Here is a 22,507-nt window from a genome sequence, read left to right as displayed (position 1 = left end):
CAGCACAACCTTAGAGTGGACAGCATAATACATCTCCTTACATCTATATACCATGCAGGAAATAACCAGTAAATATAATATAAAGGAAAAGCAATACAAAGCAACAACATAATACTTACGCTAAAGAAAAGTACAGTGTTAAATAACCAAAACACCTGCAAAAAAGAATGAGCATAAACACGTAAAATAGACGAGGAAATAAGACTGCAAAACAATGTAATGTATATATGTTCAAATACAATACTTATTACAAAATGTTCCCGTTCCAGTCAATAAGGTCAAGAACCTGGGGGTCATTATAGATGACAGACTCTCCTATGGACCCCAGGTAAATGCCTTGGCTTCATCCATCCATTGGACATTGAAAATCCTCCGTAAGGTTCTTCCGTTCCTCCCGGGGAATGCAAAGAAACAGTCCTAACGGCCTTGGTGCTCTCACGATTGGATTACTGCAACAGTTTGCTCCTAGAAGCCCAGCAGGGAATATTTGACAAATTACAGATACTGCAGAATGCAGCAGCGCGCCTACTTACAGGCCTGCCTAAGTTTACATCCATCTCCCATGAACTGGTGAAACTACATTGGTTGCCAGTAAGGAAGCGGATCCTATTCAAAAGCATGTGTATTGTCTATAAGGCGACCCATGGTATAGGCCCAGCATTCCTGGGGCAACATTTTCCCCTGTATAAACCAGGTAGACTATTGAGGTCAGCCAATTTGGAACTGATCAAGACCCCACGCATCAGGAAAGTTTGTTGGGGAGGCAGGAGTTTTAGCCGAGGGGCGGTGGTGGCCTGGAATGCTCTTCCTGTAGCACTCCGATTATGCCCTGAGCTGATGACCTTTCGGACAAAGCTAAAAACGTGGCTTTTTGTAAACTAGTTCCGGGGATATAGCTTAGGAGTTATCAGGAGAGCGCCAAGACACCGTAAGGTAACAGTGCGCTCTACAAATGTCACAAATAAATAAAATAAATAAACATAAGTTCTTAATACAATTGTTCTCACTGACTTCAACTTAACAGCATCTACTACCATCCAGACGTTTTGGAGGAGTAACCTTCCAGTTACTTGTCTGTGGTTTCTCAGACGGGTTATCCTTCTTCATGTTAGTTTCTTTCCCTTGACCAGTCATTTCCCCACAATTTTCCCCGGTACTTTATATACTCTGGACATGTTCCACCAATGTTTTGTTGACTCTAATTGCATAGTTCAACAATGCGTCCCAAATTTATACAATCCTTTAGCTACCGTGAAAGGAAGCCTTATCATGATCAAATCATCCACACACAGTTTTCGCTGTCTTTTCTTGTGTATTACATTGTTCTTTCTTGGACTTACCCTTACATTCAGATTGACAAGCCAGTAAAACCTGTAAACCCCACTTTCTCCTCGAAGCAGGACACATTTCGAAAGCTGCCACTCTCCCCCTCAGCATTTCAATGTGGCTCTTCTCAGACACTCAATTAGGTGCTGTGGGATGCACCCACAACATATTTTGAATAACTTTTAAAAGCTCCATCCTTTTTCTTACTACCAATTGAATACACTCAATTAACATGCAGTTCATGCACTCATTAAAACTAATAGCTTGCGGGTGGTACAGTGCTACCCTGCGAAGTTCAATTTGAGATTGTTGAAGAAATCATTAATTTTCTTTTACACAAAATGGACTCCGTTGTCTGACACAATTTCTTAAAGAAATCCTTCCCTTGCAAAAATGTTTTGAAAGAACTTCATGACACCTTTTGTTTTTGGATCAGTCATAAACTGGACTTATGACCACTTGCTATAGTAATCAGCCACTACCACAGACTATTTATAGTTATTGGGCAGAATATGAAACGGCCCAATAAAATCCACAGCAAGATTAATCAAAGGCCCTCTAGCAGACCTACAACTTGGCATGGAGGAGTGACATTTTTGATTACCTTATCACTAGTGAAGCATCTCATGCATTCTTTAACATTATCAGATATTTGACTGTCCATTTTTGGCCACCAAAACACTTTCTGAATTATCCTTTTTGTATTACTCTGTCTCAAAGGACCTCCATGCCCTAACTGAACAATGCATCCCCTCAACCTATCTGGTGGAATGAAATTGTCACCCTGCATAATCATGTTTTCTTCCTCTAATATCAATCCCTGTATTATGTATTTACTCACTGGACTGATCACTTAATCTGCCCTCAATTTGTCCATTTATTCATTTTCTGAGAAGCCTCCATCAGAAAACACATCACCCGCCGCAACCAAACACTCCTCATCATTATCAGGCGAACACCTATGGTTCTCTTCCAGAGGCAGCGGAGGCCTGGACAAATAATCTGCCCAAATGTTCCTCCCCCCTGCTGTGTGTTCCACTTTGAAATTGTCCTGGAGAGGTTTGGAACTCAACCGGGCAATCCTAGGAGTGTGTCCTTTATCCAAATGTCCACTCAAAATGTAGATAAGAGGTTTGTGATCAGTCAATAGTTTGAATGTTGTACCCCACAGTAAACTTTTAAATCTTTCAACTCTCCAACAACAGGCCAATAACTCACGTTCAATCACCAAGTATTTTTTTTTCAATCTGACGCAACTCCAGAGAGACAAAACCTACAGTGCACACCTTTCCTTGTTTCATTTGGACAACCATACCTCCCAAACCACTCAAACTTGCGTCAACTGATGAAACACATTCTTTTGATGGATCAAATGGCCTTAAGATTTTGCACTCCGTTGGCACACCTTGGACTTGTTCAAACTCTTCCTGACATCCGTCGTGCCAGTTAAAAGTTACTCCTCTTACCATCAGTCCTCGCATGTGCTCAATTTTGGCTGTCAAATTCTGTATAAATTTAGTGTAAAACCCACATACACCAAGAAAAGATTATACTTGTTCTTTGCTGGTAGGACTGGGTGCCTTAACTATCACCTCTATCAGTTTAGGATGTGGTTGAACTCCCTCTTGCGAGATAAGATGACCTAAATATTCAATGGGTCCAACTCCAAAAACACATTTATGTTTATTTGCCACAATTCCAACTCCCGGCAATTTGTACAAAACACACTCTTGATTTTTTTCATCTTCTTCTGTTGTTTTGCCTGACACCAAAATATCGTCTTGGAATACTACAATGTTTTGCACCCCTTCCAGAACTTTTTCCATGATACGCTGAAAGACTGTGGCCGCTGAAGCTAGACAAAATGCCTTATGCCTAAATTGGAACATGCCTACAGGGGACATAAACACAGTGAGGTGTCTAGAACTGTCATCCAACACTACCCAGTGGTATGCTGATGCTAGGTCAATTTTTTAGAATACTTTAGCCCTCAGAAAACTATGATATGATATCATCAATCCTTATTGGCAAAGGATGACACTCCACCCATATCTCTTTGTTTAAACTACGCAAGTCCATACAGACTCTCAACTCCTATTCTTTCTACCATCTACCACCAAAGGTGGAAGTATCATAAAGATGACTCAATTGGAATGGTTGCCTCATTTTCACACATCCTCTTAAGTTCATCAGCCAGATCATCCCTAACACTAAATGGCACATTGCACAGTTTATATTTGATTGGCATAACCTGTTCTATAACTTTAATCGCATGTTTGAAACCTTTAATGCAGCCGAGTTTTGCAGTGAACACATCTTCATACCTGTTCTCCCAAAGCCTGCTTCATTTTGACCCTCATCACTTAACAGGGATATTTGCTCTTTAGTTTCAGGTCTCAAGGTCATTCCAAATAACCCTTGGTGTACCACCCTAAGTATTTAGCCCTTTCTTTGCCACATGCACTTTACCAAGAATGCACCGATCTTTCAATTTCATGAAAGTTTAAAAAAAAAACTCCAGTTCTATTTTTCCACCCTCATAGAATACAGGGTTCCTATCAGGCGCCTCCAACTGTTAGTTTAGCCACTTTTGACTAAAAAGCTCTTCCGTTCTCATGGTCATACATGCACCTGAATAAACTAATAACTTAATCTCTTTTCCATCCACAACAATGTCCACATAAGGGTCAATACAGTTTTTGGACTCATCTTCGATGACCAACACCAGATCACACACGGAACTCACAACATTCTCAGTATGCTCCTCATCCACATGCACAATATTGACTTTTTCTTTGGATAAACATACTTTTGCAAAATGTCCATGTTATTGCATTTGTGACACAAGACATTCCTTGCCAGACATAACTGTCCATTGGGAAAATGTGTTGCATCACATTTTGGCCATACATTTTTCTGGAAACCAGTTTTTTCCATGTTCAAAGGGACTCCACTTTTGCTGGCCTTAGCCACATTACTTTGTTTGGTATTTTGTTCCTTGATTATCCCAACAACAGCTTTGTCAGTTTTGACTAATTCTTTAGATGCAGCCTGCGACAACTCTATACTTTTGACTATACTAATGGTTTCTTGCAATTATGGACTTTTTAAAGTTAAAAGCTTCTCTTGCATTTTTTTATCTCTGCATCTCACAGCAATCTGATGTCGTATTAACTGTGAGGTACATGCTTTAAACTCACATTCTGATGTCAAAATATGCAAAGCTGCTACAAATGTATCATATGCATATGTATGCCTTGACACCACAATACTAGCTTGCACATCAAATTGTTTCTCTAATCTTACAACAGTGTCTTGATATTCATCTAATGTGTCCTCTCCTTCAGTCACTTCCCAGGGAGGTAAATGCTCCAGAACGGCTTGCCCTTCAAAACCAAGATTGTGTTCTAGAATAAATCACTTGCCTTCTGCCCCAAATCTATTGCCACCCACTGCACCTAAATATTTTGTGAACGCTCTATACCATATTTTCCACCTAACTGTTTGGTCTCCTAGAAGCTGTAAAAATTATGGCAGTGGATGTACACTTTGCATGCTGCCCATTCAAGATTAAACACTATGGGGCATATGTATGAAGAAGTCGATTTGCGATTCTGAATCTGCGATTTTTACCGAATCGCAGATTCTGAATCGCAAATCGGAATGTATCAACACATTCGCAAATATTTAGCGATTCGCCCAAAATCGCTAAAAAATTGCGAGAAAATCAATAGCGATTCCTTAATGGTAAAATTTCGCAAAATTGCGATTTCCCATCGGAAAGAATCGCAAAATTTCGTGTCCCGCCGGAAAAAGTCGCAAAAATGCGATTTTCCAGAATCATCCAATCGCAATCCTGATGCAGTTTGATGACATCACCATACAGAAAGTGACTGATTACCCATGGTGCAACAGCATTGATTGTGAGAGAGTGTGAGAGTGTGGATAGCTACTGAGGAGCCATGGCTGAGAGTGGGAACAAGGATTTACCTGCAACCCAGCAGGAGCAGCAAGAAGGGAAAACATCTAGGATGAGAAAGCTGAAGTTCTCAGAAGCAGAACTTGAAACACTAATCACTGAGATGGTGCCCAACCATGACTTGGGAGGAGCTCACACAAGGTGCCTGAAGCAAGAAAAAGACGCATCTGGGAAGGCATACAGGAAAAAGTCAATGCCCTTGGAGCAACACACAGGAGTGTTGAAGTGTTGCGCAAGCGCTGGTACGACCTGCGCCAGCGCTCCAAAGAAAAACTGGCAGCCAGGCTGGAGCAGTCTCAGCTCACCGGTGGGGGAACCTCCAATGTGCCTCATTCAACACAGCTTGAGGAACTGGTAGAGGGCACACTGGCTCCAGAGAGTGTTGCGGGCGTGTCCGTGCTAGACAGCTCCAACCAACCAGCTGCAAGACCAGGTAAGAAGCATGCCTTTCCACCCTAAACCGCCCCCCCCCACCTCCCTGCAGCAACCAAGGGATTAGGGGAACCACGTGTCACGCTAGAGCAAGTACACAGGCAGTCACAGCAATGCACTGTGGGAGATGTAGTCACAATAGACAGGAATGTTTGAAGTAGCATCCATCTCATGCAATTTTCACATGTGCAGGTCAGAAAAGGGGAATGACAAAAGTAAAGTAAGGGAAAACTGTGAAATAATTTATTTTCACATCATACTTTAGCAAAAAATTTTTTATTTGTGCTGTTCTATCCACAGCACCTGCAACTAATAAGCCCACAGGCAGCTGAAGAGACACAGGACCCCAAGCCTCTGGAGATGCTAGCCAGGTTCAGGACACAGATGGGGAGGACAGTCCTGGCATTCCACCTAAGGGACACAGGAGGAGGATTGTGAGGAAAACAATAACATTGTGCAGTCTGATGCCCCAGGTTCCCAGCAGCAGGAGTCAAGGCCACAACACAGCCAGGGTCCACAGGTCACAGGCAAGCGTGGACCCCACACGGGCCACAGCTCCATTGATCATCAGGACGAATCGGTTTTTGCTGGGCTGGAATTGCACATGCTCCAAGTACACCGCCTACAGGCAAAACACATGAAGGCAATACAGCGTGAGATGAGGGCAGGGTTCAGGGGTATGCATGAAGAAATTAGGGGTGCTGTGCAAGAGCTAACTGCCGAGTTGCGTGCAGAAAGCGCTGCCAGGCGCAAAGAGCTGGCCCGCATGGACCGCTACACGCGGGCAATAAACCGCCTGGCCTCATCTACCAATATACTGTCCAGGCGTACCATAGAAACCCAGCGTGAGTTATCTCACGGCATTCAGGACATCGCAACAGTTGTCGTGCAGTCCACTTCTGCCCTGGATGAACTGCGTGCCCTACGTACCGCAGGACCAGGAGTGCTGACTCCAAGTGAGGAGGACTCCCAGTCCATGCGGAGCTCCACCACCCCACCACCCACTGTTGAAAGGCGCTGCAGTGGCAGAAGCAATAGGCCTGCTACACACCAGTAGGATGTGCAGCCAAATGACAATGACTTACAGGGGCAAAATATGGCCGACTACAGTGTTGACTGTGTAGTCATTCCACTCAAATTGTTGCACTGTGATTTGAACATGTGCATCACATTGAGAGTGTTTGATGTTGCCTATGAGAATGTGTGCCATTGTTACTGTAGCAATTAAAACACATTTTCTAAGATTGAAGTTGTCATTGTGTCATTATTACTCACCTAGAAGTAGTTGCGCATGATCTCATCATGCCTCTGTCGCCCAGCTGCAGCACCAGGTACGCCAGCTTCCATGCCTACAGGTTGAGGTCCCTCCACGTCGGAGGATTCAGAATCACTCAAATCCATTGGTGTCCCTTTCCTGGTAGTGATGTTGTGCAGCATGGCACAAGCTACAACAATTTTGCAGCACGTTTTCGGGCTGTATTGGAGTGCTCCTCCACTTTTATGAATGCACCTGAATCTGCTCTTCAATATGCCAAATGTTCTCTCGATGGTGCCTTTTGTTGAAATGTGTGCCCGGTTGTAGAGCTGCTCCCCAGCATTAGCAGGATTGAGGTAGGGTGACAGGATGAAATCCCAGACCGCATAAGCGCTGTCACCTCTGGTTGGAAATGTTAACAGTTAGTCACTTTAATGCACATGCTAGTCAGTGGAAATGTGGCCTTTGTATGTGAGCATTTACCTAGTAGGTATCTCTCGCCAAAATCACCTCTTGAGAGTCTACGGTATAGCCCACTGTGACGGAAGATAAAGGCATCATGTGTGCTTCCCAGATACTTTGCCACTATGTCTGTGATGATGTTTTGGCAACACACACGACCTGTATGTTAAGTGAGTGGTAGCATTTCCTGTTCCTGAATACGTACTCGACGTTTGAGGGGGGGGATATTGCAACATGTGTCCCATCGATGCATCCTATGACGAGGGGGAATTGGGCAATGTTCTAAAACTCCTGCTTGGTCTTTGCTAGTTCCTGTGGGGTGCTGGGGAAGTGTATGTGGTGTTACATCCTATGTGTCATGGCATCAAGGAACGCATGGAAGAAGCTCAACAGGGCACTTTGTGACACCCCTCCTGCTGAAGCTATAACCCCCTGAAAACTACCTGAGGCCAGCAGGTGTAGTGAACACAGGACCTGGATGTGAGTGGGTATGGCTTGTGTCCTGCGGGTGGGGTGTTCTAGGTAGGGTCTGAGTTCCTCTATTAAATCAAGTATGCTCTCTTCCTCCAGTCTGTAGTGGGGGTAGATGTCCTCCTCAGTGCGCTGGAAGATGGTGGTGCGCGCACGGAATATCCTCTCCTGCCGTCTCCTCCTCTGTCACAGCTCTCAGTCTTCGCCTCCTCGCTACCATGTAGAGCCCAGACATTGTGGAAAAGATTGTGCTGCATTCTGGGATTCTTTGCACCTGGTTACCACCTGCTCCCACTTGGTGGTAATTGCGATTCTCTAAAGATCGATTTTCCAGAATTTGCAATTTCTAGATTTCTAGATTTGTGATTTTCGCTAAGCGGTTTCATCGCAAATTTGGGAATCGCAATGGAATTCGCAGATTTCGGATTCTCGCACTTTTTGGAACTCTCTAAATAGCGATTCCTTGTTTTGCGAGCATTTTTCATTGATACATTGGAAATTGCTATTTTTCTGTCGCAAACGCTATTTTTTGCTGATTCGCATCGTTTGCGACAGAAAATTAGCTTCATACATATGGCCCTTAATATAACACCAAAAGCTGTTATGTACCTTGAACTAGCAAACAAAATTGGAGGCCACACAGTACAGACAATGCTGTACTGTGGAGAAGTGTGGCTCAGGGGTTAGAGGCGGCAGACCCGGAAGCTGAGATCGGTCCTGGACCAGGGTTCAAATCCTCGCCTCGGCGGGTCTTGGGCTCAAAAAATTCCACGGACTCGATAATTCTCGTTCTGGTGCCTACTCGACTCATGGGTCACACTCTGCGACTCTGGGCAATAGCTTGCTTAATCTCCACTACGGCCCCTCGCGGCGAGATGCCTGGCTTTCACCTTGTGGATACCCTGCTGGGGTTATCTCACAGGGGAATACCAGGACGGGTTCCCAAGGCAAGCGCCTTGATGCCTTCGGGTGATACGTGCGCTATATAAATCGCAATACAATACTGCAATGTATTAATACACCACTATTAGTTGCTTGAACTTGCATGTTATGTATATATAAAGAGTAAAACAGGATAAAGTTGACTTTGCCCCAATACTAAAATACAAGAAGCAAGTCCCCCAACGTTTTACATATAACCTTTGTTTGAAATGATATATATAAATATACATATGCCAGTACTCATATAAAGGTATTTTTCCAACACAGAATAACCAGCATGAAAATGTCCTCTTTACTTTTGCCTCATGGTGAGTTACACAAAATCTCGACACAGAACTCTCTTCTTCACCTTTGGTTTCCTGTGGCAGTACGCAACATCTGCTTCTCGCTGCTACAGTTGACCACCTTCATCAGTGTCATGCTCTATTTACGATGAGCAGCCCATATCTTGAGCTCAGTATTGCGATGTCTCTTTCTCACAACGTTGTTCTCCAATGCGTCTCCTCCTACCAACGTTACTTTCTGTTGTGTTCCAGAAGTCATACAGCGATGAGTTCCAAACGTCATGGCTTTCCTCTCAGCTGGCGGTGTACTTCACTTGGATACAATGATGCATTTCAGATGTTCACAATCACTTATCCTCCTTCCTCAAAACAATAATGCTGATGTCATCACCTGTTTAGCTGCAGTCACGGAGCTCAATAAGCTGCCAAAATATACCTTGCACACACTCTGGAATGCACTACAAACACAACCAGGTAGTCCTGCATTATAAATACCACAGAGAAAGTAAAATCATGATGTTTGAACTGTGGAAGCGTCGCTCCAATGTTATTATCGTTTTATTTTCCATTATCGGCTCTGTAAAGCCAGTGTGGGCGGGGCTGCACTTCCCTCTGAGCAGGGAAAGAGTGGTGGCACTCTTCTAAGTGCGCATGACTGCTTGGCTGGCCCTCTTGGGCCGGCCAAGCAGTCATGGGCACTTTGCATGTTCTCCACCAGGCTGTGTTGTACAGCCTGGTAGAGAACTTGTCCAGCCTCCCAGACTCTCTCTGAGTGCTGAACCACGGTGTTCAGACCAATAACAATGCCTCATTGCAGCGTTGTGATTGGTCAGGGGAGTCTGGGTGCTTCCTGGTTTGTTGACTGAAGAGGACGGAGGAAAGCTGCAGCCGGGAAGTTAAGTAATTTGGTTCTTTGCCTGTTTAAAAAAAAGTTTACCCTTCCTCCCCGCCCACCACTACCGCCCAGTAGCAGCTGCTGCTGTGTTTGAAGAAGGTAAATGTCAAAGTCACAGCACTCTGGAGTGCCAACAATGCTAACCAAGTGTACATGGGTGGAGTTGAAGCCAGATCATCGCCAATTTTGTAGTAACCACACTGACACAAAAGTTCATTCACTGGCTTCCAAGTCCACAGCTCCCTGGAGACTAAGTTAACCCCCGGTCCCAACTGTAAACCGCCCACAACCTTCTATTAAGGGACGCTCTATGTCATAATGGCTGATATAGAGTAGAGCACAACCATGAAGTAAAGCAGCATACTACATAAACACATCATTTTAACCCAACAAACCAACGAATACCATATTGTGAAACCTCATATAGTCACATGCTTTTAAAGATCAAAGATGCTTCCCAATTTGGAGATGATGCCAAATAGTTATGCATGTCACACCTAAGGGCGCGAAGCTATCTTGAGAATATTAAACTGGTGGCATCATACCCCAGTGAAACTCAATAAAATCAACAATACGAAATCATAGAGCTGCTGGAGACACTGCAGAGGAGCAGGCACATTCGTTGTGGGCATGTCCAACTTTAGTGCACTCATGGGAAGACGTGCCGACAGGCATATCTCAAAACACCATAATGGACATGAAGAGAACTCCTGAGACAGTTCTCCTTTGTGGCACCTCCAAAGAGCTATGTTCTCTCCAATCAATGAGAGAAGAAATAATATCACACTTACTCCTGGGACCTAAAGCAGAAGATTCTGTCCCGTTGAGACCAAACAGAACTGCCAACTTATATTCATTGGCGTCATAGATTTTGTTCATTGATGGAGTATAAGAAAACTGGTCTACAACTTGGCTGACAACCTAGAAAAGTTCAAGAAGCAATGGAACCCGGTTATTGGGTACTTTGATAGAGACCTTAGGGGTCTTCCATACCTGGAGGACATGTGGGTGATAGGACCTGTAGATGAAATCCAAAACCCACAGTTTGTAAAATTTGATGTCAGCTTATAGAGAACAGTTTATTTTGGCAAAGATTGATATGGGTGGTGAAGGGTGGTTGATCGGTGCAGACACCAATTGGTGGATGTTTTTTAGGGTGGGGGTTTGATGACAGATGGAAGAGGTAATGGCAATATCAATCATCACTGCCTTTGGTAATGTCAGATCCCTTCACATCAATAACCCAAAGTAATAACTTTTTAGAGATGTATTGGATTGTCTGTAGAGCTTTTCACCGCCTTCTTCTCGCCACTCAACTTCTGAAGTTGAGTGGTGAGAAGAAGGCGGTGGTTCCAGTTACTTGTGTTTCCAAAACAGAAGATTAAGCTATACTTTAGTGGAGTGAGATTGATCAAAAGACATACAGAGGCCAAAATGATGACTTAATCAGAATGTTTGAGCTTACCACCATCCAACACCATAAGAAGTTTAAGTATATACATGAGAGTCAACGAGTGCAACGTGAGACACAAATGCATGAGGTAAAACTGATTTTGATGGCTGGTTTCTGACAAGAAGGCGATGAATTTCAAAACACAGTGTATCCTTTTTTTGACTTCTTTTGAGCTACTACCATGTGTAACAGTGACAACACTTAGCTGATTCAAAGTAGTTAATCCTGTGCAGCTGTCTAGGACTGCAGATAAGTGCATAACAAACTTGTTAAGAGAAAAGGAATTAAAGCATATTAATAAATCTTTGTGGAATTACCATGGTAATTCCCAGGGCTGCTAACCGATAAAACTGCCAAGGAAAATGGGGTCTTCCATCAGAACCATCTTGGAGACAGATGGCAAGATTCTTTCAACAGTACTACCACAAACACCTTTCAGTACCTCTGCACAGTTTGTGTGGATGGAAAAGTGATCACAACCTTCAAGGATGACCCCAAGTTTGTTAGACTTAGGCTAATTCAAGCATTCCATTGTTAATTTTTTTGTATACTTCAGTGTGATGCTCTAAGTAGGATGGGTATGCCCAGATGTGGGTCGTTGCACACTGTGCCACTGGAACCAAGCTATACCTGACTGATGAGCCCAAATGAGGGAAACAGTGGCCTTGGGTGCTTGTCTTCCAGTTCAGGAAGGACCTTGTCTGTCAGTTCGGACCGAACTGTTCCAGTTGGAGCACTTTGGATGCTCTTCCTCGCATCAGAACCATGATCTGGAGTCTCAGTGCTTGAATCACCTTACATACTTCATAAATGCCTTAATCATTGAAAAGTAATCATGTAATAAGGATCCATTAGCGTCTGGTTCATAGAAATACTGTGTGACACTTCAACAAGATAACCAGGCAACATGAAACGGTAATTTTTAGGTCTGGCTAGAGACAACTTCAGCTGCTGCCAAAGCTTGGGTGAGTATCAAAAATATATACAGAAAGGTTCTTTGGGTCAGTACCTTTTAGCTATTGGTTCCTTTGTGTCTCCCCTTTTCTGGCGATTGTTGGATAAAGGGATAATTCACATTGGGATCAGGCAATGATATTTCTCTTTACAGCTGTGCTGTACATTAGATGCATGAGTGTACAGTGGACTAATTAGATAAACAGAAAAAATGTGCTTTTATTGTGAAGTTTTAGCCAAGATTCAGCAGATCCCAAATGCAGAGCACTCCTCTGCTGCTGAATTGAGCCGGTGCAGTTCCCCAGCTCCATACAGCCTACCTATAGCCTCATCACAACCATTGCTCTTTATTCATCATAATCTGGATAGTATGCCTTAAGAGCAATACTTCAGCTGTTTTAGCCTAGCTCTTCCTGCCCCCTCTTTCCCCTACATAGTTTTTCCTTTGAATTGTCAGGTTAGATTACAAATATGCAGTATCACAGGCACTTGGTAGGGTGAAGTCTGGCTAGCAACTTTGATGGAGTTCAATAGCCTGGTACCACATGTTGTTACAATGTGATGTTTTGCAGACATGCAGTTAGGTTGCATTGCTACAATCGTAGTAACACATGCCCTTCACTAGCTAACGTTCAGACAGCACACCTTGGACACTGAGCAGATCCAGCACAGATCCACACTTTCCTGAAGTCTATCGACCAGCCCTTTCCAGCCATTGCTATTTTGTTTTTACCAACTTTGGGGTGACATGCCATAATAACACATTTCTGCTCTTGTGGTCCTCCCTACCCATATATATCCTTTTGATGGACCCTTAATAGGTTTACATAGAGGGCCTCTTTTACAAACAAATGCATAGAGAAGCTCCGCAAGTCTTTCTGCTGCACTATGCCAATTTCAAAGAGCAGGAATGCACCTTATTTATGAGATACAGTGCATTCCTGTAGTTTCAGCTGGGACATAAATTGGTACCTAGTGCCAACCATGGTGCGAGGGTGCCTGCATTGTTGTCAGTATTGTTTTTGTGCAGGCAGGGGCACCATCTGGCACAAAAACAACCCTGAGAGGCATTTTCCACGTTCTATATGTGCTGCAGAAGGCAGCACACATGGAACGAGGAAAAAACGAGGAGAAATGAAAACTCCATGTGTGTTGCAAGAAAACAGCCACTGCAACTCTCATGTGACACCTCCTTGATGCAGAGTGAGGCAAAGCAGCTTATCCATGAGGCCATGCAAACCTGCACCACTAGAGCGTAAAAAAACCGAGGCTCCGGCGGTGCAGGCCTCTTCAAATAAGCCCAGAAGTACCTTGTCTAAAAATATTAAGCTCATTATATGATAATCTGGCCTTCAGAAAACAACTCCGAACGTTATTTTCATTACAGTTACATATTGTGTGCAGTTGCTTGTACGTAATGCCTTGTATTTTTGCTTTATTCGAGTTCCTACCAGCATGCTCTCTTACCCTGATAGGATCGGTATTGCTCTCAATAAAACCACTAAAATAAATAGAAGCAGATAAATATCAATTCGCTTCTTTCTCTTGAAAGTCTTTCCCTATCAAGACTCCAAATTAACGAAGTCTGCTGCTCCTCTCTTTATGTATATACACTTGCACTGCCATCTAGTGGCCATTTACTGAAGTCATTGTAGAGTACACTGTCCCCGAAAATAGCTCCTATTTTAAGAGTCATCAGTTCGGCTATGGGACGACTAAATATAGACCGAACATTATATACCTAAGAAATAATATTAAGAGTGTATTGCAGAGAACCCACGAACCTGTACGGATGAAAGCATCTTCTATGGTATATAATATGTTTAATAAAAAAAATGTACGCTTATGAATGTTAGATAGAGCGAGACACCAGGAAAAGATGTACCTAAATGAACTGTTCGCTTTTAGATTTTTCCTGGATAGTTAAGAAATCTGTGTAATGAAGAGTTAATATGAACGTATTCCATCTATTTGCAACCAATGAAAATGATGCTATGGATGAAAGAATGATTATATGTATTTGAAACACCATAAAGGGCCATAAGGGTTCATCCATTGCTGTTCTACAACAGGCGCTCTGGGAAGTATCCTCTGTTGTGGTAGGTAGCCACTGGCATACGACTATTGCCAGGACAGAGAGTCAAAGTATTTTATTTGCACTGGCACTGTAATTAGCAAAGTTCATACCTGATTGTACTAGCCATCCCTTCCAGTGTTTCTTTTCACTCCCACTTACATATCTCAGAATTTCTCCTGTATGTGTACAGGTAGTCCCTATTCTAAGAAACCACTGCTACAACAAGTCCGGCACTCCTCTTCTAAGGCCTAGGCCTAGATTTATAAACAGTTTGCACTGGGTTCGTGTCACAAAAGTTTTTTTTTTTTATCAACAAATTCTTATTAATTTTTACAAAGAAATACACCAGCATTGCATCACAAACCCAGGAGAGTCTTGGATTACAGAAGGACTCTGTGCAGCCCATCGGGTCGTTACTATTGGCAAATGAACAAACCCCTAAATTATCACCCCACCTCCCTCAACCATTTCCCCCATACTCTGTGGTATTTTTTGGTGCACCTACGCGCCTCATACATAACTTTCTCCAGCGTGGCGAATCAGTCCACCCCTGCCCGCCATCGTCCAACAGTCGGGGGCTCAGGGCATTTCCACAAGGCTGCGATGTCTCTCTTAGAGACCACCAGTGCTGTAGTTAGAAATACCTTCTCGTTCCTAGACCCATCATCTAACCCGTCAGGAATGCCCAGAAGTGTGTGCTTTGGTTCATGGGGTACCTCCCACCCCAGGATTTCAGTACGCTCTACCTCTATTTCCCTCCAGAATCGCGCTAGGTAGGGACTGGCCCACACCACGTGACAGAAGTCAGCGGGCTCGTGACCACATCTGGTACAGGCTGGGGTCAGGCTAAACCCCGCCTGATGTAGGCGCGCCGGGGTGAGATATGCTGCGTGTAAGTAATATAGCTGGACCAGGCGCAACCTAGCAGATGCAGTGACAGTTCTAGGAGCCATAAGGGCATCCAGCCAGTCCTCTTCCTCTACGGGGCCAACCCAATCCTCCCACTGAGCCCGCAGTCAATCTAAGGAGGTGAGAGTACTGTTAATCAGTGTGCGATAGATACGTGAAATGCCACCCTTCCCCAGGTCCCCAAACATTATTTGAGCTTCGGTGGGCTGTGGTCAGGAAGCTGTGTGCCCGCTGTAAGGTGTGAGCGGAGAGCATGACACAGTTGCACGTACCTGTAGAATTGTGATTGGTGCAATGAGAATCTCTTTTGGAGGTCTCCAAAGGAATGCATATGGTCCCCCACCCACATGTCTCCTAGCTGCGAAATGCCTACGAGGTCCCAGGGCCTGAAGCCCTGCAACATGTTCACTTCTTTGAGCCAGGTACTGTTCCACAACGGAGTGCACTGAGTCAGCGTGTGTGTCCATTTGGTGTGCTGCAGTGCAACCCGCCAGGCCAGCAACACCGAGCGCGTCACCTCGGGAAGGCAAATGGGAATAGGGGCCCCGTACAGCATGGACTGAATCTTATCAAGGCCAAGCTCTCCCAGCTCGAGCCTATAGACTGGGTCTGACCAACCCAGGTGAACCAGTCTTGTATGGAGAGGAGTCACGTAGCAAGATAATATAAGTAGAGATGAGTCATTCCTAGGCCCCCGTTGAACGAAGGGATCCTACAAGTTTTCAGCGCCAGTCGGAATCTACCTTTCCCCCACAAAAACTTCGTGGCTATACTATCTAATTCGCAAAACCAAGTTTAAGGAAAGCACAGGGGAGTATTCTGAAGGATGTAAAGGAAGCGGGGGAGGACCATCATTTTAAAAAGGGCCACCCTTCCCATGGGGTTCAGACTGCCACTTCTGGAGGTCCTCCTTGGCACGTTTCACCAGAGGAGTAACATTTAGGGCCCAGCTCAGCTCAGGGAGCAGGTCATCCAGATCCCCAAATATTTAAAGGATTGACAGCATAGAGGTATGTCAGATTGCCAGTCAAAGCAATCTCTAGACAAATGAAGGAGGACCAGAACAAATTTATCAGGGTTCAACCGGAGGCCAGAAGCCCGTTCAAAGGAACGCAAGATGCGAAGACAATGTTGACCTGACTGAGCATGGTCTGATAAGTAGATGAGGACATCGTCCGCATATAGGGTGATTTTGTCTGGATCTGTGTTGGGCAATTCTCACCCCCGCACGTGCTCACACGACTGCATCAGGGATACCAAGGGCTCCATTCCCAAGGCAAAGAGCAGAGGGGAGAGCGGGCAGCCCTGCCTCGTTCCCCTGCGAAAAGAAAAGGGTTGAACCAGCGTGGACAAGTGGGGTTTAAGTCGCTGGGTGAGTATTGTGGCATACACCTTGATCTCAGTGTTAATGAGTGATATTGAGCAGTAGTCGGCGCAACAGGACGAGGGCCACTGGGATTTTGGCAAAACCACAATGGTGGCCATGTCCATCTCACAAGGGATGGAGCCTTCTCCACCGCCTCCCGATATAGTCCCACCAGGTGGGGCACAAGTGTATCCCAGTAATGTGCTTAATATTTCTGGGGGAGACCGTCCGGACCCGGTGTCTTGCCGGAAGAAATAAGGCCGATCACTTCCCCAATCTCCTTGTGGGTGACAGGGTGGTCAAGGTCAGCTTGAGTGGTGGGGTCTATACAAGGGAGGCTGCCACTTCCATCCACCAGCAGATCAGAGAGAGAGAGGGTGGGGGATCTGGCCTCATAGCGCTGCCGATAATAGATGGCAAAGGCCTGGCCCATGTTCATGGGGGAGCGGCACAGCGAACCGTCCTGTGCCACAATCTCGGGAATTATGCGGTTCGCCCTAGGGTACGTAACGAGGCGATGAAGGAGTGACCCATTCTTGTCTCCCCAACCGTACACCCTGGCTACGGATGAAGGCAAAAGGAGTTTGGCCGCGTCCAGCAACAACTGCCTGATCTCCGAGCGAAGCAGGGCTAGAAGTATTGTATCGGAAGCGTCAAGGGGTCGGGCCGGGGTACGCTCCAGGTACAGAGCTTGCGTCTCCCGTGTGGTAATTTGCTCCAACCAGGCCTGCCGTCGGATCTTGAGCTGGCCATTGGCGACCCCTCTAATCATGGCCTTGCCCGCCTCACACAGGTTACCTGGAGAAGAAACAGACCCGTCGTTAGAGAGGAAGTAGTGCTTGAGTTACCACCCCACCACCTTCCGAAAGTCTTTATCCTGAAGGAACCAGGTGTTTAGCCTCCATGTCTGTCGGACAAAAGCGGGGGGGACCTGTGCGGAGCAATACAGGGGAGTGATCAGAGATGCCTCTTGGAAGGAGTGAGATGTCTTGAATCTGAAGGCAGTCCATCGACGGAACGAAGATGGCGTTAATACGTGCCTGAATGTGGGTTGCCACCGAGGTGTGTGTAAATTGTTTAGAATGCAGGTGCCAAACACACCAAGTGTCACACATACCCAGGGATTGGTCCCAAGCCGCCAGCTGTTTTGCATGTGCAATTCTACTAGGGGAAGGAGGGCCGGTTATGTCAAGATCAGGTGCGGAGACTGCATTAAAGTCACCCCCAAGGAAGGTGGGACCCAGAGGCAGGGATGACATAAGGTTGGCTGAACAAAAGGTTTTTCTTTAACATTTACTTTCCAGCGCAAACAAAGTTGTCTCATGCAGCTCTGTGTTACTCTGCGCCAAAGGGCAATTCCATGAGTGGCACATGGGTGTTTCAAAGCAGCCACCTATGGTTTTTGAACCAAATCCCATCTAATAACAATAGTGGGTAGGGTTTTGCACCCACAAATACCAACACTTTGCATAAGGAGTTAAAAATTAGAAATGCTTTTATTTCTCCTTTTGTTTCCACTTTGCATGTGTGCCACACTGTGCGACACACATCAGTAGAGGGAAAAGTTTAAGTTACTCTAAGCATAGTATTTTATACTGGAAGGATATCTTTCCAGTACAAAATCTATCCTACACATGACTCAGGCACATTTGCACTGTAGGGAGATAGCAGGATAGTGCCCTATCTTAGTAGGACATGATGGGGGATTAGGGAAATAATTATAATTTAAAAGAACTTGCATGTTCCGACGCTTCCAGTGGCCTCTGTGCTCCTCTTCTTTATTGTTGGCATCCCAGCCATCCCTGTGACTCACACCAGCACCGGATTCCCACCCAATTCCGGCACTTCTCTCAATAGCATGAGAGTAGCACCAGGATTGCTCTAAGAGGCTTAGTTTGCTGCTCATATAATGCCTGTGGTCTTTTGTTTCTGTTTATCCAACCCAGCTGTGCAACACAGCTGGGTTGAAGAAACCTAAGTGTGCATGATAGTTTGCCGGCGTAAGAAGACTGGCCAAACCGTCATGCACACTTACAGTGTGCACTACTCCACCCCTCCTGGCTGTAAAGACAGTCAAACCCCACCCCACCCAGACTTGGCTGTCTCTAGAGGGTAACAAGAAAAATAGAATGATAATAAAACCAATTTTTTGTCATTTTATATTTCCTGTTTTCCTCAGCTGGCTCTAAGCAGGGGGCGGCACTCCAAGCTGCTGCTGGTTTCTACTCTGCATTTTATTTCCTGGATAGCCCTGAATGCTGGCAAACTGAAAGACACAACCACATACCAATCATTATTGCCCTTTACAGACTTTTCTTTTCTCTGTATTTTGGCACAGCTGCTTCCTATAACAGAGGCCTTGATATCTTTGGGATACAAAAGGGGATGATGGACGGAGCGTTTGAGCAAATAAAACACTCACCCCCAGTCAACTGATCTGGGTTTAATCCATCACCATTCTTAAGCTCACTCAGCCACCCCAGTTCAGACATGGCCATATGCAAATCAGTCTAATGGGAACAGTCCAGCCCGAACTGCCAAGCTATGTCTTCCCTGGACCGGAAACAAGCATCCTGGGACCGGTTTCGGATTTATAATCCTCATCAGCCAGGCTATCTTGAATCCAGTGGTCAAGTGAGCAAGGGACTCACGTCTGAGCATACCCTGCCAACATAGGGCAAACAAAGCGATACAAAAGGGGATGATGGACGGAGCGATTGAGCAAATCAAACACTCACCCTCAGTCAACTGATCTGGGTTTAATCCATCACCATTCTTGAGTCCCTTGCTCACTTTGCCACTGGATTCAAGCAAGCCCGGCTGAAGACGGCTGTAATGCGAGAAACCGGTCCTGGGAAGCTTGATTCCTGTCTATGGAAGACATGGCTTGGCAGTTCGGGCTGGACTGTTACCATGAGGCACAGGGTTAGACTGATTTGCATATGGCCATGTCTGAACTGGGGTGGCGGAGTGAGCTAAAGAACGGTGATGGATTAAACCCAGATCAGTTGACTGGGGGTGAGGGTTTGTATTGTCAACGCTCCGTCCATCATCCCCTTTGGTTTTTCTTTGTTCGCCCTAAGTTGGCAGGGTATGCTCAGACGTGAGTCCCTTGCTCACTTTGCCACTGGATTCAAGCAAGCCCGGCTGAAGACTGCTGTAATGCCAGAAACCGGTCCTGGGAAGCTTGATTCTGGTCCAGGGAAGACAAAGCTTGGCAGTTCGGGCTGGACTGTTCCCATGAGGCACAGGGTCAGACTGAATTGCATATGGCCATGTCTGAACTGGGGTGGCGGAGTGAGCTAAAGAACGGTGATGGATTCAACCCAGATCAGTTGACTGGGGGTGAGTGTTTGTATTTTTAACGCTCCGTCCATCATCCCCGTTGATTTTTCTTTGTTCGTCCTAAGTGTGCAGGGTATGGTCAGTCGTGAGTCCCTTGCTCATTTTGCCACTGGATTCAAGCAAGCCCAGTTGAAGACGGCTATAATGCCAGAAACCGGTCCTGGGAAGCTTGATTCCGGTCCAGGGAAGACATGGCTTGGCAGTTCGGGCTGGACTGTTCCCATGAGGCACAGGGTCAGACTGATTTGCATATGGCTATGTCTGAACTGGAGTGGCGGAGTGAGCTAAAGAACGGTGATGGATTAAACCCAGATCAGTTGACAGGGGGTGAGTGTTTGTATTGTCAACGCTCCGTCCATCATCCCCTTTAGTTTTTCTTTGTTCGCCCTAAGTTGGCAGGGTATGCTCAGACGTGAGTCCCTTGCTCACTTTGCCACTGGATTCAAGCAAGCCCGGCTGAAGACGGCTGTAATGCCAAAAACCGGTCCTGGGAAGCTTGATTCCGGTCCAGGGAAGACATGGCTTGGCAGTTCGGGCTGGACTGTTCCCATGAGGCACAAGGTCAGACTGATTTGCATATGGCCATGTCTGAACTGGGGTGGCAAAGTCAGCTAAAGAACGGTGATGGATTAAACCCAGATCAGTTGACTGGGGGTGAGTGTTTGTATTGTCAACGCTCTGTCCATCATCCCCTTTGAATTTTCTTTGTTCGCCCTAAGTTGGCAGGGTGTGCTCAGACGTGAGTCCCTTGCTCACTTTGCCACTGGATTCAAGCAAGCCCGGCTAAAGATGGCTGTATTGCCAGAAACCGGTCCTGGGAAGCTTGATTCCAGTCTAGGGGAGACATGGCTTGGCAGTTTGAGCTGGACTGTTCCCATGAGGCACAGGGTCAGACTGATTTGCATATGGCCATGTCTGAACTGGGGTGGCGGAGTAAGCTAAAGAACGGTGATGGATTAAACCCAGATCAGTTGATTGGGAGTGAGTGTTTGTATTTTCAATGCTCCGTCTATCATCCCCCTTGATTTTTCTTTGTTCGCCCTAAGTTGGCAGGGTATGATCAGACATGAGTCCCTTGCTCACTTTGCCACTGGATTCAAGCAAGCCCAGTTGAAGATGACTATAATGCCAGAAACCGGTCCTGGGAAGCTTGTTTCCGGTTCAATGAAGACATGGCTTGGCAGTTCGTGCTGGACTGTTCCCATGAGGCACAGGGTCAGACTCATTTGCATATGGCTATGTCTAAACTGGAGTGGCGGAGTGAGCTAAAGAACGGTGATGGATTAAACCCAGATCAGTTGACTGGGGGTCAGTGTTTGTATTGTCAATGCTCCGTCCATCATCCCCTTTAGCTTTTCTTTGTTCGCCCTAAGTTGGCAGGGTATGCTCAGACGTCATTCCCTTGCTCACTTTGCCACTGGATTCAAGCAAGCCCGGCTGAAGACGGCTGTAATGCCAAAAACCGGTCCTGGGAAGCTTGATTCCGGTCCAGGGAAGACATGACTTGGCAGTTCGGGATGGACTGTTCCTATGAGGCACAGGGTCAGACTGATGTGCATATGGCCATGTCTGAACTGGGGTGGCGGAGTGAGCTAAAGAACGGTGATGGATTAAACCCAGATCAGTTGACTGGGGGTGAGTGTTTGTATTGTCAACGCTCCGTCCATCATCCCCTTTGGTTTTTCTTTGTTTGCCCTAAGTTGGCAGGGTATGCTCAGACGTGAGTCCCTTGCTCACTTTGCCACTGGATTCAAGCAAGCCCGGCTGAAGACGGCTGTAATGCCAGAAACCGGTCTGGGAAGCTTAATTCCGGTCCAGGGAAGACATGGCTTGGCAGTTCGGGCTGGACTGTTCCCATGAGGCACAGGGTCAGACTGATTTACATATGGCCATGTCTGAACTGGGGTAGCGGAGTGAGCTAAAGAACGGTGATGGATTAAACCCAGATCAGTTGACTGGGGGTGAGTGTTTGTATTGTCAACGCTCCGTCCATCATCCCCTTTGGTTTTTCTTTGTTTGCCCTAAGTTGGCAGGGTATGCTCAGATGTGAGTCCCTTGCTCACTTTGCCTCTGGATTCAAGCAAGCCCGGCTGAAGGCGGCTGTAATGCCAGAAACCGGTCCCAGGAAGCTTGATTCCGGTCCAGGGAAGACATGGCTTGGCAGTTCGGGCTGGACTGTTCCCATGAGGCACAGGGTCAGACTGATTTGCATATGGCCATGTCTGAACTGGGGTGGCGGAGTGAGCTAAAGAACGGTGATGGATTAAACCCAGATCAGTTGACTGGGGGTGAGTGTTTGTATTGTCAACGCTCCGTCCATCATCCCCTTTGGTTTTTCTTTGTTCGCCCTAAGTTGG

This window comes from Lissotriton vulgaris, chromosome 6, assembly GCF_964263255.1.
Source record: "Lissotriton vulgaris chromosome 6, aLisVul1.2, whole genome shotgun sequence".
Classification (NCBI taxonomy): domain Eukaryota; kingdom Metazoa; phylum Chordata; class Amphibia; order Caudata; family Salamandridae; genus Lissotriton; species Lissotriton vulgaris.
The sequence above is the reverse complement of the archived record's forward strand: the minus strand, read 5'-3'. Positions refer to the sequence as shown.